This window comes from Pelodiscus sinensis, chromosome 5 (genome assembly GCF_052426305.1).
Source record: "Pelodiscus sinensis isolate ZL-2025 chromosome 5, ASM5242630v1, whole genome shotgun sequence".
In the NCBI taxonomy this organism is placed as follows: domain Eukaryota; kingdom Metazoa; phylum Chordata; order Testudines; family Trionychidae; genus Pelodiscus; species Pelodiscus sinensis.
The window spans coordinates 58,013,231-58,030,563 of NC_143056.1; the positions used below are offsets into that span (position 1 = coordinate 58,013,231).

The 17,333-nt window shown below is 43.4% G+C and overlaps 1 protein-coding gene across 3 annotated transcripts in view; it reads left to right on the top strand.

Moving 5' to 3' along the window:
• SPRED1 (sprouty related EVH1 domain containing 1) overlaps nt 1–17,333 on the top strand; it is a 118,653-nt gene that overhangs the window by 32,682 nt on the left and 68,638 nt on the right. The window contains exon 1 of one of the 3 annotated variants that reach the window (XM_006132697.5): nt 13,141–13,251. The exons of the other annotated variants lie outside the window; for them this stretch is intronic. The gene's annotated coding sequence lies outside the window, so the exon portion shown is untranslated. Of the gene's footprint in view, nt 1–13,140; nt 13,252–17,333 lie in introns of those variants that run through there. 3 annotated transcript variants of the gene reach the window in all.

The following is a 17,333-nucleotide window of genomic DNA, read 5'->3' on the forward strand; positions in this document are numbered from 1 at the left end:
CTATGTCTCTACATAACAAAGCTTACAGCCGCAACACAGCTGTATCACTGCTGCTGTGCTACTATAGGGTGTCCCAATAGGTGTTTATGCCAATGGGGGAGAACTCTCCCATGGCATAGTTAAACCACCTTCAGTAAGCAGTAACAGCTGAGTCATCAGGAGAGCATCTCCTAATGACATATTGTGGTCCACACTGGTGCTTTTGTTGGTGAAACTTATGTTGGTTGGGGGGGTTCAGACTACGGATGTGAATGGTTAACTAACAGAATTATACATCCCTAGTTCAGACCCGTGACTGACAAACTTTATCAAGAAAAATGCTAGTGTAGACATAGCTTTAGCATACTGTCAGTTAGTTGTGCTTTTGGTATTCTTTTGTTTCAGCATAGCAGAATTTTCCAGACACATCATGTCTCCGTATTTAGAGGACCTTGGAAATATACTAGAATCTGCCCTGAAAGGTGATCTGCAAAGGATTTTTTAAAAATAATGTTTGTGTTCTTTTCAGCTTTTCGTTGTTATATAAAGAAGTCCTGAAAAGTTAAATTTTATTTTCCTGCTTGTTTTAGCCTTAAAAATATTCAGAAGTAAAATTTGTTCTTCCCTGGGTGTGTTAACAGTTTACTGGTAATAGTCTGAAAAATGTGTATTGTGAGTGTTTGCAAGAGTGCCGTACGTATAGTGGCTGACTCTTGAGCCTTGTCATCACTGGTTTAAAAAGATATATATATATATATATATATTTTAACCTCGGGGCAGCTATTGTGCATGACCTATCCCAAGCAAGAAACACAGTGAAAATAAGGCACTTAAGTTTTACTGCAATGGTAAACTAGGTGAGGCCAGGATTTTCTTTCTGCTTGATGCTGACCTTACCTAGTTTACCTTATGTAAAACTATAAAGTGTCCTATCTTCACTGTTTCTTGAATGGGCTAGATAGTTCGTGCACATTAGCTGCCTCAAGATTTAAAAGAACCCAAAAAACTCCTCCTTCCCTCTTCCACTGTGAAGACGAGGCCACAGGTGGGGCTACAAGGTTAAACTAAGAGGATGAAAAATGAGTTCAAGAGCTGATTTTTTTTTATTTTGTTTTAAACATTATTTAAAACTATGAAAACATATACTAAATTTACTATAATCGGAGCTGGGAAAAGTCCTGGCTAACATGGCTAGGTCTGTTAAAACTCTGCATCCCAGGACTAAGCCTCAGGAATCAGGACTGTGCTGATCTATGGAGAAGGCAGCTTTGCTGGGCTTGGGAAATATGGGCAGTGCTTAGAGTGGGGCTGGGAAGAGGCCTGGCTGAGGCAGCCCTGAGGCAGCCCTCCCTCCAGTGCAAGCTGGGAATCAGCTGTCCTGGCTCATGCAGGGTCTCCCCTGCTATGTTTCAGCCTTTTAAGTGAATTAAAAGGCAGAGCCACAGCCTTTGACTAGTCGATGGACTAGTCAATTAGTCAAACTAAACTTCTGCAACTCCTGGGGAAGGGGGAAGATGCAGACTAAGGTCAGGAGGCTGAAGCTGGGGATGGGAGCAGGGCTGGAAACAGAGCTGCGAGTGGAGAAAAAATGGGTGGTATTTTCTCCCTGCCAACCATGGGGGCTTATCCAAAACCTGCTGTGCCCCTTGATTGCCCTTCCATGCCCCAGGAGGGGGGGCACGCCCCATAGTTTAACGACCTCTGCCCTAGACTATCCCTGGCAGGTGTTTATTCTAATCTGTTCATAAAAACCTTCAGTGATGTGGATTCCACAACCTCCTTGGAAGCCTGTTCCAGTGCTTAACCAACTGCCTCTTACGTTTGAAGTTTTTGTCTTAATATCTTACCTCAACTTCCCTAACTGCAATTGAAGCCTGTTAGTTCTTGTTCTACCTTCAGTGGACGTGAAGAACAAGTGATGGTTGTCCTCTTTTTAATGGCCTTAACATATTTAAAGACTTTAAGTTCCCTCCCGCTCTTCTTTTTTTCAAGACTAAGCATGACCCATTAATTAAACTTTTCTTCATAGAATAAGTTTTCTCTTCCTGGTTTGTTCATGTCTTTCCTTACATATTGCTCCCAGAATTGGACACAGTACAGGAGCAGTGTGAAGATATAGAGAGGTATTACGGTGAATGTAAGATCAGGTAGGTGTATAAGATTAAGAATATTAACAGCAAGTGTCAGCCGAAGCGGATGATGATCAAAGACGAGAATGATAAGATGCTCATGAAAAGGAGAAGGTTGTGCAGCAATGGATGAGATATTGTACTGATCTGTACAAAGCACTGTTGGACCCGAGTGTCTCAGAGAGACTGATCGAAGAATTGAAAGAGCTCACCGCCGAGCATTGAGAGCGAGACCAATATTTTGAAGGAGGAAGTAGAAAAAGTAGTGAAACGACTAAAGAATAACAAGAGCCCTGGAAATAAGATCATGGGAGCGATGATCAAATACGGCGGAGAAAGTCTGATTCAGGAAATACATCGACTATGTAATATAACGTGGAAAGAAGGGAAGGCAGCTAAGGAATAGATAAAATCTGTGCTAGTAACAATACACAAGAAAGTTGGAGTGCAAGAACTACAGAACGATTGCCTTAACGAGTCATCTTGGCAAGGTGCTGATGATAGAAGAACATCTAGTGGATGAGCAAGCAGGATTCAGGAAAGATAGAAGTACCATACAGCAGATATTGGCACTAAGATTGATAGTGGAGAAGGCTCGGCAAAAGAACAAGAACATCTACAATTGCTTCGTCAATTTTCAGAAGGCACTTGACAGTATAGATCAGAAAGTGACTTGAGCGGTATTGGACTCATACAGAGTGGATTGTAGACTGATACAGTTGTTGAAGGATATCAGCGATAATTCAGAGGCAGTGGTGAGAACATGCGGAGAGTTAGGAAGTTGGTTTAAAATGAGTAGAGGTACTAGACAAGGAGATCTGATATTGCCGAGTATTGTCATCACACACCTAGAGAGAGCGATGGGCAAGATCAAGGAAGAGGTACACTGTGCACCGGATGAGAATTAACAACTTGAGGTTCGTGGGTGATGTATTTGTCAAGGAAGATGAAGAGAAGTTAGCGAGAATGGTGCAGGTACTAAATGAGGAAGGTAAGCGGTGTGGATTGATCATGAATATCGATAAAACGAAGACTGGTATTTGGAGTTAAGGAACTAGGAAGGAAGATCAGTGTAGATGGGGTCAAATTAGAGAAAGTAGAGAAGTTCACATATTTGGGGAGCAATATGACATATGATCTAGACTGGAAGAAGGAAATAGCGACTAGAATAGCAAAAGCAAGAGCGAGTTTGAAAGCAATGGATAAGATCTGGAAAAGTAAAGTGATTAGTTTAGGAATGAAGCTGAGCGTCTTGAAAACGTGTGTATGTAGCAGCATTTTGTAAGACATGGGTGATAACGAAAGACTCGAAGAGAAGGATATTTGCGTTCAAGAGGAGGAGTTATAGAAAGATTGTGAGAGTAGGATGGATGCAGGTCACCAACGAGAAATTATATAGGCAGATATAGCCAAAAGAGAACCTACTGCAGAAGGTTATACAATGGAAGTTACATTTAATCGGGCTTATCTGCAGAATGAATGACAAGCGATAAGGTAAGACCTTGGTATTCGGCACAATGGATGGTCCGAATAGGAGAGGCAGACTCCACAGAGAATGGGTAGATGATATAGTAGATGAGTGCAGAGCTAGTCTACAGAAACTAGCTACTCTGCACTGGACAGGGAAAGATGGAAGGAAATAGTGAGGGAGGCATTGGACACCAATGAGTGTTGAGCCCATGGTTGATGATGATGATGACTCCACCTGAGGCCTCTCTAATGCAGAGTGAAGCAGGACAGATACCTCCCATGCCTTTCTTGTGATATTAAAAGAATGTTAGCCTTTTTTTTTTTTTTTTTTTTTTTTTTTTGCAACTGCAAGTCACATTGCTGACCTGTATTCAATTTATGATCTGTTGCAGTCCCCAGATATTTTTTCATTACTGTTGTCTAACCATGTATTCCCATTTTGTAGTTGCGCATCTGATTTTTTTCCTTCCTATGTGAAGTACTTTGCATTTGTCTTTATTGACTTTTATCTTGTTGACTTCAAAAATTCTCTAATTTGTCAAAGTTAATTTTTCATCTAGTCCTGTTCTTCAAAGTGTTTGCAATACTCTCCTTGCAGCTTTCTGTCATCAACAAAATTTAAGCATACTTGCCCCTCATTTATTCAAGTTACTAATGAAAATAATGAATAATTTCAAGACTCTCAGACCTCTTTCAGGAATTAGATACATCCTCCCAATTTGACAGCAAGCTGTTAATAACCACTCTTTGAGTATGGCCTTTCAACAAGTTGTACATCCACCTTGTTGTATTCATCAAAACCACATTTCCCTAATTTATTTATTATAATGTATGGGACTGTATCAAAAGCCTTAACTTAAAATCAAAATTCTATAACGTCTTCCATATTCACTAAGCCAGTAACTTTGACAAACGTGAAAATTAGGTTGGTTCAGGATGACTTATTCTTGACACATTCATGGTGGATGTTCCTGATTACTCTATTATCAGATGCTCACAAATTGATGGTTTTATAATTTGTTACAGTATCTTTGGAGATATTAAAGTTACTGATTGGTCTATGTCAAGGCTGTTCTCCACACTCCTACTTCGAGTGTAGAAGCTGGGGGCCCACACAAGACCTTCAAATACCCTGGCAGTAAAGGCTTTTGTTTAAAAAAAAAAAAAAAAAGAACTCATCTAGGTCACAAATTTCCTGATCTGGGTGATACACTACCACCACCTAAATACAAAAAACTCTTGAGAGCCCAGAAAGATGCACGTGGGAATTTCTTGTTGTGCGTTAACCCCAAGTTCTGTAATGCTTTCTCAGGAGAGACTCTGAAAACAAACTACAGTAAACTTCCGATAATCCGGCACCTTTAGGACCCAGGGGGTGCCGGATTATCAGATATGCTGGACTATCAGAAGGGGGGGGCTATGAGGGGATCTGGGGTGGGGTGGGAGGATGCTACCCCAGACCCCCTCATAGCCCCCCTTTCCAATAGTCCGGCTCTGCCCCAGGCATCCCTGATTCAGCCGCTGCTGGTCAGTTTCAGCAGCGGCTGAATCGGGGACACCTGCAGCAGAGCAGCTGGAGTGCTGCCGGGTTGGTCCGGTAGCGCCGACCCTTGGCGCCGCAAGACCAACCCAGCAGCACCCCAGCTGCTCTGTCCCAGGTGTACCCAAGTCAGCTGCTGCTGAAACTGACCAGCAGCGGCTGATTCCAGGAAGCTGGGGCAGAGCAGCTCTGTCTCGGGCTTCCTGAAGTCAGCCGCTGGTCAATTTCAGCAGCGGCTGAATCCAGGACAGCTGGAGTGCTGCTGGGTTGGTCCTGCAGCCCCGAGGGGCAGGGCTACTGGACCTACCCGGCAGCACTCCAGCTGTTCTGCCCCCTGCTTCCCGGATTCAGCGCTGGTCAGTTTTAGCAGTGGCTGAATCGGGGAAGCTGGGGGCAGAGCAGCTCCAATGGTCCGGCTACCCGGAGCAATTCCGGGTTCCTGATGGTGCCGGACCGTCAGGAGTGCTGGACCGTCAGATGCCGGACCATCGGAGTTTTACTGTATATGTTTTTAATAGCTGAGGGTATGTCTACACTACCCCGCTAGTTCGAACTAGCGGGGTAATGTAGGCATACCGCACTTGAAAATGAAGCCCGGGATTTGAATTTCCCGGGCTTCATTTGCATAAGCGGGGAGCCGCCATTTTTAAAACCCCGCTGGTTCGAACCCCATGCAGCGCGGCTACACTGGGCTCGAACTAGGTAGTTCGGACTAGGCTTCCTATTCCGAACTACCGGTACACCTCGTTCCGAACTACCTAGTTCGTGCCCTGTGTAGCCGCGCTGCATGGGGTTCGAACCAGCGGGGTTTTAAAAATGGCGGCTCCCCGCTTATGCAAATGAAGCCCGGGAAATTCAAATCCCGGGCTTCATTTGCAAGTGCGGTATGCCTACATTACCCTCCTAGTTCGAACTAGGAGGGTAGTGTAGACATACCCTGACCTTCAGTCTCAGGCACACAGAACCTCCTGCCTTCTAGGACAGTGGAATCAGATCACAGTCTTAAAAAGTGAATTTATTAATCAAACAAAGATATATTTGGTAAAGCATCATTGGTTACTAGCTGTTAGAGCAACTGGGGGAAAAAAGGCAGATCAAAAACACAGAACTGCTTCCCTGATTCAGTTTAAAAGTTACAGGGAGGACATAACTCAGCACAGAAGAGTTCAACCAAACCCAGAATTAAAGAGAAATGACCTGATTGCATCTGTCTAAACATTCCCTGTTCACTTATATATCTCCTCTTACAAGGTGTTCTAGATATGGATATTGCTGAAAATTCCATGCCTGGTTTACTTTAGGGTTAGGGATTGGGGGAGAGATGCTCTAAACTTAACAAAACATAAAAAACCCCACCCTGAAGCAGGCAGAACAGTTTGGGGTTCCCAGTACCATGTTTCCTCTCCCATGAACCTAGTCATGGGTTCATGCTGTGCAGGTCCTACCTGTATCAAAGGGAGATCCACACGACTCCTGTTTAAAGTGTTTCGGGAAGTACATCACACTGAGAAGTGCAAAAACTGTAGATCAGTGGTGGGCTCATCAGGATAATCTGGTTGTCAGCCATGTGACATTTTGCTGATACTAACTGGTCTGCTGGCACTGCCCTCCATAGCTCCCAGTGGCCATGGTTTGCAGTTCCCAGCCAATGGGAGTTGCTGGAAGTGGTGGCCACCACGTCTTTGCAGTCCCTTTGCCTGTAGGCACCACTTCCATAACGCCCATTAGCCGGGAATGGTGAACCATGGTGACTGGGAGTTGCGGAAGGTGGTGCTTGCATGTGCCAGCAAATGCAACTGTCAACATCAGCAAAATGTCTTGTAGCCCGCAATTAATTACCCTGATGGGCCACATATTGTTCATCACTGCTATAGTGGCTTCTGTCCAAGAAAGAAAAAGGAGAGGGACTTTAGACTGAAACTACTATTGGAGTCCTTCATCCCCAGCTGGCACAGGCAGCATCCAGTTCCCAAACCCAGCACTTGGTTGCAGAATGTGCTAGCTTCAGTAAGAGACCGTGGTGCTGAGAAAGGACTCGGTCTCCTGGGACCTTCAGTATTGCCCTTCCCTGGCCCTGAAGATCACCTCCAGTTTGAGTATTAGGTACTGCTCCCATTTGTCATTGCCACCCAAAAGAAAGAAGACAGAAGTTACTCTCCTATTAAAGCAGTGGAATGTGGAGGCACCAGCCATGCTGTGACACCTTGCTCCAGCTCCGATCCAGCTGGCATCTTCAATTCTGGCCTCAGTGAGGTCTGTTGAGTCTAATTCTAGTGGACTTCCTGGTGCCTCAGGAGGAGACGCTGTTAAGGTGTGTAGGGACCTCATAGTGGTGACAGCACAGTCCCCCACATGTGTATCAGTGCTGCAAAGATGCACCATGTCCTCTAGGAGCAAGCTGGCAATGATGCAGCATTGCTCCCTGGCACTGTTTCATTCTATACTACCTTGGTCATAAGTGTCAGTCTTCATAACATTCAGAGGCAGAGTTGTATGCCTCTAGGTGAAGATGTCACTGCTCTCAGCATACTTCAAACAAGAAGAGGAGCAGCCATTACTTGTGTTGTCATGGCAGGCATGGCTCAGTGCCCCTTCTGGCATGCATGGACCTACCACCAAGCACAAGAACTGGTGTCCATATACTTGTGAATGTTTTTGGAGACATGGGCCCCTTTATCAACATCTGTGGGCCAGAAACCTCGACAAGGACAAAAGATGGGCATGTACACTGATACCAAGCCTGCAGTGGAATGTGGCATTGCAGCTGGTACTGAGACCAGTCTGGGCCCAAAGATCACATCAGCTCCTGGTACCATACAGGGCTTTTCAGAATGGAGGGATCACCACAAACCAGAGCCGCAGGAAGACACAGGGCTCCTGTGGGCATCTTCCTTCTCCTCCTTCCCTGGTGAAGTAGCAGTAGTCACATCTAAGATGTGGATTAGAAGGGTGGCTCAAAATTTGGTCATAAAGGCAGAAGAGATGTCTGAGGAGACAAACCTTTCGGATCGACATTTTTGGTGCCCGAAGGTCCTTTGCCTTTCATTATGACCATTCGCAACACTACTGAAGGACTGTGGCAAAGACCCACTTCTCTTCCCTACCCCACTGCAAAAGGGGTGGAAAAGAAGTATTTTGTGCCTTCAAAATGATATGGTTACCTGTTCACTCTTGCCCTCAGGCAGGCACCTTCATGGTGGAAACTGTCAACCAAAAGGAAAGACAGGGACAACTGGGACTGACACTTACATTCCAGGAGGCAAAGAAACTGGACCTCTTCATTAGGCAGGTATATTCTATGAGGCTGGAGGACTCCAGCTTTGGATTGCCAACCAGTAGGTAATCCTTAGTTGCTATAATTTTAATTCTTGGAATACACCCAGTGGTGTTCCTGGCACAAGTTCCTATCCAAGACATCCGCAGAGTAGTGACAAGGTCATTCATCCGCAACTTTCCATCATGCTACACCATTATGCAGCAGGCCAGAAATGATGAAGTTTTTGGCAGCGCGGTTCTACAGTCAGCAATTCCACCCACTTCCTAGATAAGTCTTGGGAGTTATCTGCTTGGAATCAAAATGAGGAAGCTCTGAAAGAAGAAACAATGGTTACCTACCTCTCTAAATTGTTCTTTGAGATGTTATTCGTGTCCATGCCAAGCCCCATCCACCTCCGGTCTGTCTGAGTATCTAATAAGAAGGAACTGAAGAGATGGCAGGTCGGTGGGTATCTGTATGTATCTGTGCCACCATGAAGGCACAACTGCAGGGGCTCCATGGTCAACCTGACAGGTACCACTGAGGGACTGTGCAGATGGTGTGCATATGCTTACTTTGAATGGACATGAGCAATGTGTGTCAGACAGCAGTAAGCAACTATTTTTTTATTTGTTTTGTAGGTAACCAATAAAATATGTTGATTTGAAACTAAATATAGCCTTTCCACTAAATGTGCTGCTATTTCTTGTGAGCTAAGGGGAATGCACTATATGTATACATACTTATTTAAGCAATATATAGATTTATTTATAGATTAACATTAACATTTTTAATTTTTGCATTTGTTTTTTAGAAAATGGAGAATGGATGCATTTGTAAGTGAGAAAAATGAGAAATGATTTCTTTTTACTTGTGACTTTTGTCAAGTTATAGTTGGATGTAAATTCAAACTGAATTAATTCACCAAACCAGGATTTTTTACATAAATTAAACAGCCTTAAATGTGTGGCTACCTAAGAAATTATCAAAATATATTTTGCATCTAAAGCTATCTGATCTCCTAAACAAAGTATTCTCTGTAGTTAGTGAATTGAACTCATTTCTGATTACTTTGTTCTTCAGAGTTTTAAAGCTCATTCTGTCACCCCTAGATTTTGTTCTTATATTGGAAGATGAAGATGAGCTTTTCTGCTTTTTCAGTTCCCAGATGTGTGTGTTTGGTTTTGTTGTGTTTTGTTTTTAATTTTACATGAGCTGCTGAACTAGGACAAATTGAATAAACTAAAAAGAATAAAATATTCTCTTAGCACCTCAGGAGTTGTTGAGGTGCTAACCTCATTTTTAGGTGCTTACCTTTACACCCGCTCAGTGATTTGATTTTCTTCAAAAGTTGGCAGGAAGTAGTTACCATTTAGGAATTTTTAAATTTAATTATTGTATTATCTAACATATAAAGGAGACTGCTTGCTTGCTTGCTTGCTTGCTTGCTTGCTTGCTTGCTTGCTTGCTTGCTTGCTTGCTAATAACTCGGGCATTATAAAAGCTACCACAACCAAACTTTGCATGGGGTAACCTTTCCTCCAGAAAAAGGTTTTAAGGTACTTTTGGACCCTATTGGGCCCGAACTCAAGCTGTAAAAATCAAAAGGCAACCCACCGCACTGCGCTGCAAGGGCTACCCCGCCCACCCTAGATCCCATGCCCACCGCCTGTGGCCCCCAGCGCCATCCGGGACTCACCCCTCCCGCCCACAAGGTTACATAAGCGACCCTCTTTCTCTCTCCTGCGCCAGCACACAGTGCCCTGACCCCCATGCACATAACTGCTCGGGCACCCCCCCCTTGCCTCCTTGCCCTGGGTGTGAGCTGGGGCGCCCCTCCCGCGTGTAACCTCCCCCCCCCCGGCCGTGACGCGGACCTATATTTTAATCCCTATAGAAATCAGTGCAACTTTTCTACCATTCAGAAAAAGAGAATGGACTACTGTTTTTCTACGTTCTATTCCTCCGGTTTCCCGAGCAACACTGGGTAACTTCAGCTAGTATTTTAATAGTGGAGTTGCAGCAAGTAACTTCCTACTTCTTCTTACAATAAACAGATCTCTTAACTGTAGAGGAGGTTTCACCTCTTCATTGGATGGCCCTTGCTAATTTGGATACATCTACCTACTGAGCAAAGCAGCTACCTTATGTGGAGTTTGCATTCTCTCAGGCCGAGCCCACTTCCTGGAGCAGACTGCTTGATCCTGTTGTAGCCTCAACTTGTTTCCTTTTAAGTTCCTCTTAGAACTTCTTTCAGCTAATTTCACCCTATCTTTGTTTTAAAAAAACAAAGTCCATAGAGGGAGCAGCAAGATGAAAGCATAAGAAACCATCTAATGATTTCTGTAACCCTTCACTGTTCTCAAAATAAGGATATGTAAAAGTGTATACACAATACAGTGGGTCCCTATTACAGTTGGTATGCTTTTTTAAAACATGCTGGATAATTACACTCACTAATATTGTATGCATGCCATTCAGAACAATACATTGAAGCTTTGTGGATATTATCTTTGTTCTTAATTCAAATACATTAGTTTTAATGGAACATTATTTGTTGCTGGAACACACAGTCTAGCAGCAGTCAAACATCAACATAAAAAGTCGAGAACTTCCTCATTAGTTGTGCAAAAGTGCCCAATTAATTGTGCAGTACTTTCTTTGGGGAGCTATTTTCTCTCTCAGACATATTTTCTGCTTTGTTGTATGTTTTTTTTTCATGGATGCACACACCTTATTTCCAGAACTTGGTCCTTGTGAAATAACAGCTTGTCAGTAGTTAGGAAGAAAGTTGCCTAATCAAACAGGAGTTAAAATGAAGTGATGGCTGTCAAAGGCTCTCCTTATGATATCCTGCTACTGTTCCTCAATTCTCTGAATTAGAGGGAGTATTCATAGCATAGTTGTCACCATTTCCTTTCAATCACTGGCATTTGAGACTGCCAAGAACAGTGCTAATTAAAACTGGGATTGTTACACATAGGTTACTTTAAAAAAAAAATCACATTTCTGAGCACTTCTGACTTTATCTGGATTCTTACCAGTGACCAAATGGAAAATAATCCTGCATCCTACACTTCCTTCTTCTTTTAAGGACTACTAACCTAGAAGCCTGTGAAATTTCCTTTCATTAGTATGTATGCCTCATTATAGCCCCTCTACTGAAAGTTACGCAATTATGAAAATAGCTGAACAGCTAACGCGAATCTGTATAGGGAGCCTTGCAACCTTATTATTGTGTAGCTACTCTTTATCATCAAGTGGTGGAATTAAAATTGGTATTTATTTTCAAATATTGATTTTTAGTTACTGCATAGAATATTAAGTGGACAGTAGTCACGTTATTTTCTATTACAAATATTTTCATGGTAATAAAGGTAAACAGAATAGTATTTTTTAATTCACCTCATTCAGGTACAGATTGAACTTCTGAAAACCGGCACTTTCTAGTCTTACAACATCTGTGCTAAAGTCGGACCATGGATGCTCCTTGACCAGGGAGCCTGTGAGCCTAATGGTAGGAGGGCCAGGGCCATTGGGGCCAGACCCCTGCAAAAAAGTGCTGGGTCTGGGCCGAAGAACCCTAGCAGTTTGTGGCAGTGCCGGGCAGGGGAACTGTGGCTACCCGCAGCAGCACGGAGCTGGGCAGATGAAGAAGTTTGACTGCCTGCAGCAACGTGGAGTTGGGGAACTGTGGCAATGTGTAACTAGGGGGGTGGGGGCTGTGGTGGCAATAGGGTGGACAGGCAATTTGGGAAGGTGGATAGAGGGAGCCAGAGCCTGGGAGCCAGCGGCCTTGGTGCAGATGGTAGAGGAACCTCCTCGGTCCAGAAAATTCTCTTGTTTGGGACTGGTCAGTCCTGACGATGCCAGACCAGGGAGTGCCAACCTGTAGTGCAATCTCTTCACTGTGGAAAGTAGAACTTACATGTGTAAATTTGTTTTTGTTTCATAATTACACTCAAAAATAAGATATGTCAAACTTAGAGCTGATAAGTCCAGTGTCCTACTTCTTGTTCAGCCAATCGCTAAGACATACAAGTTTGGTTAAATTTATGGCATCCTATCTGTAGTTTTTCACCCTATAATCAGTGTTCCCTCTAAGCTGCACAGCACTACAGCCCTGCAGCTGCTTAATGAGCGTTGCCCAGCCAGCGGCTCGGTACTCACGCATGGAGTTACCTGGTATGGGGAGGAGCACTTCTCCCTCAGCGACAGCAGCAGTTCCCTGCTGAGGACAGAGCAGCAAATCTCTCCCAGCTGATGGGGGGGTATCCCGTGTAATAACTGAAAATGTAAAAAACACCCAAACATAGATAAATAATATGGCATTCTGTTTAACAGTGCAACTGAAACTGTGATTAATCAAGATTTTTTTATCTCTCAATTCATCATTAATTTTTAATAATTTGACAGCCCTAAAAGTTACTGGTATTCACTAAGAGAAATACGCAAAATGACAGTGATTCCTTTTTTGAAAAATAGTTTTAGCTAATTCTTAAATATGGAGTTTCATTTTAGGAGTAAATTTATATAACCAAGTTACATCTTTTTAGAAGTCAAACTTTATAATGCAAATGTTGACACAAACTTTGCTGTAATAGTACTATCAGTGCTACAATACCATATACATTTTTGTTCAGCATGCTTTTATAGTCTATTATATTACTTATATACTACGTTAATAGCCTATTTAAAGATTGACACTGACATTTCTAAAAAAATTAAAATTCTTCTCTGTTTTACTTAGCATTACTTATATATTTGCTCAGGACTACTTGATTTGATGTGATTCTGCCTGCATTTCTCACCCAACCCATGTGGGAAGAGAAACAAAGAATTATATGGATTTTGTAAACCGATATAGAAGTGGAAAGGTAGGTTTAAATTAAAGGTAGTATCTAACTACTTTAATTCCGACCCATTTGAGTTAAGAATAAGCTTAATGAATGTAGATGTAGTAAAAGGATTGAAGGCTGGACTGCCATTTTCCCTTAGGGAGAAAAGTGTGGTGGACTTTGTCAGTGGTTCTGCAGTTGGGCAGCCTCTAACTCGGGGGTGGGCAATAATTTTTGCCTGGGGGTCACTTCAAAAAATGTTGAAGTAGCCCCAGGTCACCCCAGAAGGGGCGGGCCTAAATGGGAAGGAGCAGGGCTAATCCACCCCCAGGCCATGATTGGTCTGGGGGTAGGGGAGCCCCTTTTCCCTCCCCTTCCCACTAGGCACCCATGTCCTGGAAGAGGCTTGGCACGCTCCTCGACCCCCAGGCCAATCCGGGCCTTGGGATGGGGGAGTGAGGGAAGCCTACTCCTGCCCTACGAGGAGCCCGTGGCACTTGGAAGTGCCACGGGCTCCTTGCAGGGCCGGGGCAGAACGAAGGAAGCTTCTCGCAGCTCCCCCAACCCCAGGCCCTGATTGGCATGGGGTCAGGGGAGCACGCAAAGCCTCCTCTGCCCTCTCACCTGCCTTGTGAGCAGCGCACGGCGTTTCAAAGCACCACGTGTTCCTGGCAGGGCAGGCTTCACGTGCTTCCCCACCCCCAGGCCAATTAAGGGAGCGGGGGAGCGCCCGAAGCCTTCTCCGCTCTGCCCCTGATCTGCGAGTAGCGCGCAGCGCCCTAATTGGCCTGGGGTTGGGGGAGCACCCACTAGCACCCTTCCCCAGTACCATGTCCCCTGCTCCCACCAGCACAGTTGGGGCCACATTACTGAGGCTTAGAGGGTAGGGGTTTGGAGGAGTTATTTTTTTGCATCTCACTTGTGTGGCTCCAACTACTTTTCTGTGGGTCAGTGACCCCTGACTCAAAACAGGTTCCCCACCCTTCTCATAAATAAAGACAATGGTGGAACTTTTTGTGTTTGACATATTTTATTTAAAAATTAAGCCTGGCCAACAAACCCCCAATTGGGGCCAAGCCCCCATCTGGTCACAGCATCATAACACTCCTGCACCCCCCACGTCCTGAGCCTCTCACATCCCCAAACTCCTGCACTCCCACATCCTCCATCATCTGCCACAACACTTCTGCACCATCCACACACTGCAAATCTGTGTGGATTCCAGAAGTATCCCGGAAAAACTCTTCTGCATCCAGGGATGTGTTCTTCTAACCCCTGTATTCCTTGTTCCACAAGGGATAAAGGGGCTTCCGAAAGAAGGGTTTTTTCTGACATTTGGTCCAGTCTAGACAGGCCAAATGTTGGAAAAACCTCTTCCTACAAAAGAATCAGGGAAAAAAGCAGCAGTGTAGCTGTACCCTGAGAGTGTAGAAGGGGTGGGGATAGCAAGTGATGGAGAGGAGGAGGACAGATAGGGTGGGGCTTCAAGGAAGGGGTGGGGTCTTGGGGGAAGAATGAGGCGGTAGATCTTGGCTTGTTCTGACATTTAAAAAGTGATCTTGGGCGTAGAAAGTTTGGAGACCACAGCCCTAGGTATTGCTGGCTTTAGAGCTTTACAACCCATGCTAAGGATGGATCTGGAATGTTGTTAGTAGTAGTGTTACCATAGTGCTGGAAACCCCCTTATACTAGCTGCTGTGCAAAGACCGAACAAAAGGAAGTGTAGTATCTAAGCAAAAGATGAGACAACATGTCTACAGACGGAGGAGTACAAAGAAACAGTAAAACAATACTGGTTGTCATGAAAGGGAGTGATCTCAGCAGATTGGACACTTCTAACCATTGCCGTGTGGGGACGGATTTTTTTTAAGGCATCACAGCAAAGGAGGCCTCTGAAGGATCATCATAAATTAGCTTTGTGGATGTTTACAGTGAGTTTTTCCTGAAGCGAAGGGGGCAACAAGGGAGAAGACATGAAAGTAATTTGTTTGAAAACTTCAGTGAGTGGCGTACGATCTGATTTCTTATCAACCATATTTCCACATAAAAAATGTACTGTAGTCTTCTTATTTTAGGTAATCAAATTTCATTTTTTTGATCAACAATTAATTAGCAATTAATTAGCAGTTCCAAATGTGTGCACATTGAGTGTTATTTTTCTGTCATCCATAACCATGAGTATAGTACCTTATTTTGTCTTAGAGGTCTTGCTGCTCTCACATAGTCTGATGGTATCCAGTTACTAAAGTGATAGGAGGGAGCGCACACTCGTGCGTGCACGCACGCACACACGATGGCAAAATCTGGCCTTGAGAAAAGAGAGAACTGCAAATTTGCAAAACTTAGCAAATACTAACTGAAAATTGTTTATTAAGCCAATATTTTATTATAACTATTAATAGCCAATGCTATTTCAGAGAAAACAAAAGCCACTGCCAAACTTTATTTTTACATTATTTTATAAAATGTTGCAGATGTGGGTTTTTTGGTTTGTTTTTGTTTGTTTTAGAGGCAGGGTATTGTCTGGCTATATTTTTTAAGTGTCTGGTCATCTAGAGTCACTTAAATCTGCCTTTGGATACATACATCTACATATCTTATGCCTGGTGAATTGGCTGTTGTTTTCAGACTTGATTTTGCTGCTAGACACAATATAAAATTATTCTAGTGCTGTTGTTATTTAAAAGGTCTTCTAAAAGGTCTTTTGAGTCTTCTTGTCTTTTTCCAAGCATTCTTATGGAAGATGCACCTCGTAAGTGGCAATACGGTTTCTGTTCCTAAAATATACAATTTTTACTTGATATGGCACACAAAGTAAGGATCAGACAAACAGGTAGATCATGTTAGAGGCAAAGATGGCACTAAGTTTTCTGAATTTTGTTCTTTTCTCCACCAGTAGAATTACAGACCATGTTCTCTTAGTTGCTTGAAATTTTGGCGGATTTAACTTGTTTGAGTTGAAGTTTTTCCATTCAGGGTGTCTGCCTCAGGTTTTTTATTTTAGTTTAGTTTTTTAAAGTTTAATTACAACAGCTCAGCTGGTTGTGAAAAAATATTTTGTATGCTCATGTTCCTCATTATAGAATTTTGTTTTTCAGTTTTTTGCTTTTTCTTCTTAAGTCTTATACCAAAACTTGTAACTAAGTAAATGGGAGTTCTGCATTGAATATGTAAAATATACAAACTATTCTGAAAAATCAGGCCCTGGATGTTCCAAGCTACACATCCAAATTTAGTGGAGAGTATTGAGAATTTTGGCCTTAATCTCTTTGTGCTTCAATTCTCCATATGTTAAATGGGGATAATACTACCTAATCTTACAGGGATGTTGTAAGGATAAGTTAACTGGTGGTGAGAGTACCATATAAACAGCTCTGAAAAATAAATAACTTTTTATTCAATGGTAGGTTTGAGTGGTGTTTTTAAATAAGGACTGGAGCAACATATTGACTGTGGAGTATAAATGTTCAGTAACTAAATGAGACAGGTTTTGTGGGGGGGGGGGAATGTGTGATTAAAAACTGAATTGAAACAGGGTAGCTGAATTAGGTTATGTGACTTACCTTAATTATGGCATTTCCTAATTTTGAGTGTTTAATTTTACAACCTTTTGGAGGTATGTCCTGTTCTTATCATCTGGCCTTCCTTTTAGGCTTTTTATCCTAACTAGGGATGTTAAATTTAGGTTAACTAATTGAATAGTCGGTGGGATTTCCATTGACTATTCAGTTAATTGATAAGGGCTCCTCTGCCTTTGAACTGTAGCAAGAGCTCTACCAGGTTCTTGCTACAGTTCAAAAACGGAAGCCCAACAGGGAGCGCAGGCCATGTGGTCCCTGTGGCACCTGACCCCAGTGGGCTCTTGTACATTTCAAAAAGAAGCCCTTCGGGGTTAGCAGGGGACTCGTGACTTGGGGGGGGGGGCGCGCCTGAGCTTAAAAGCTGGTCCCTCCCAGCACTGTGTCCACGGAAGGCAGGGGAGTAGAGGCACAAGTAAGGACTAAAGCAATCTCTTCTCCTGCCGGTTCTGCTGCAATTCTGCTTTTGAAATGTACAAGAGCCCCATTGGGGCTCTTGTACATTTCAGAAAACAAAAGCCTGCAGGGAGCAGGGGGCCAGCA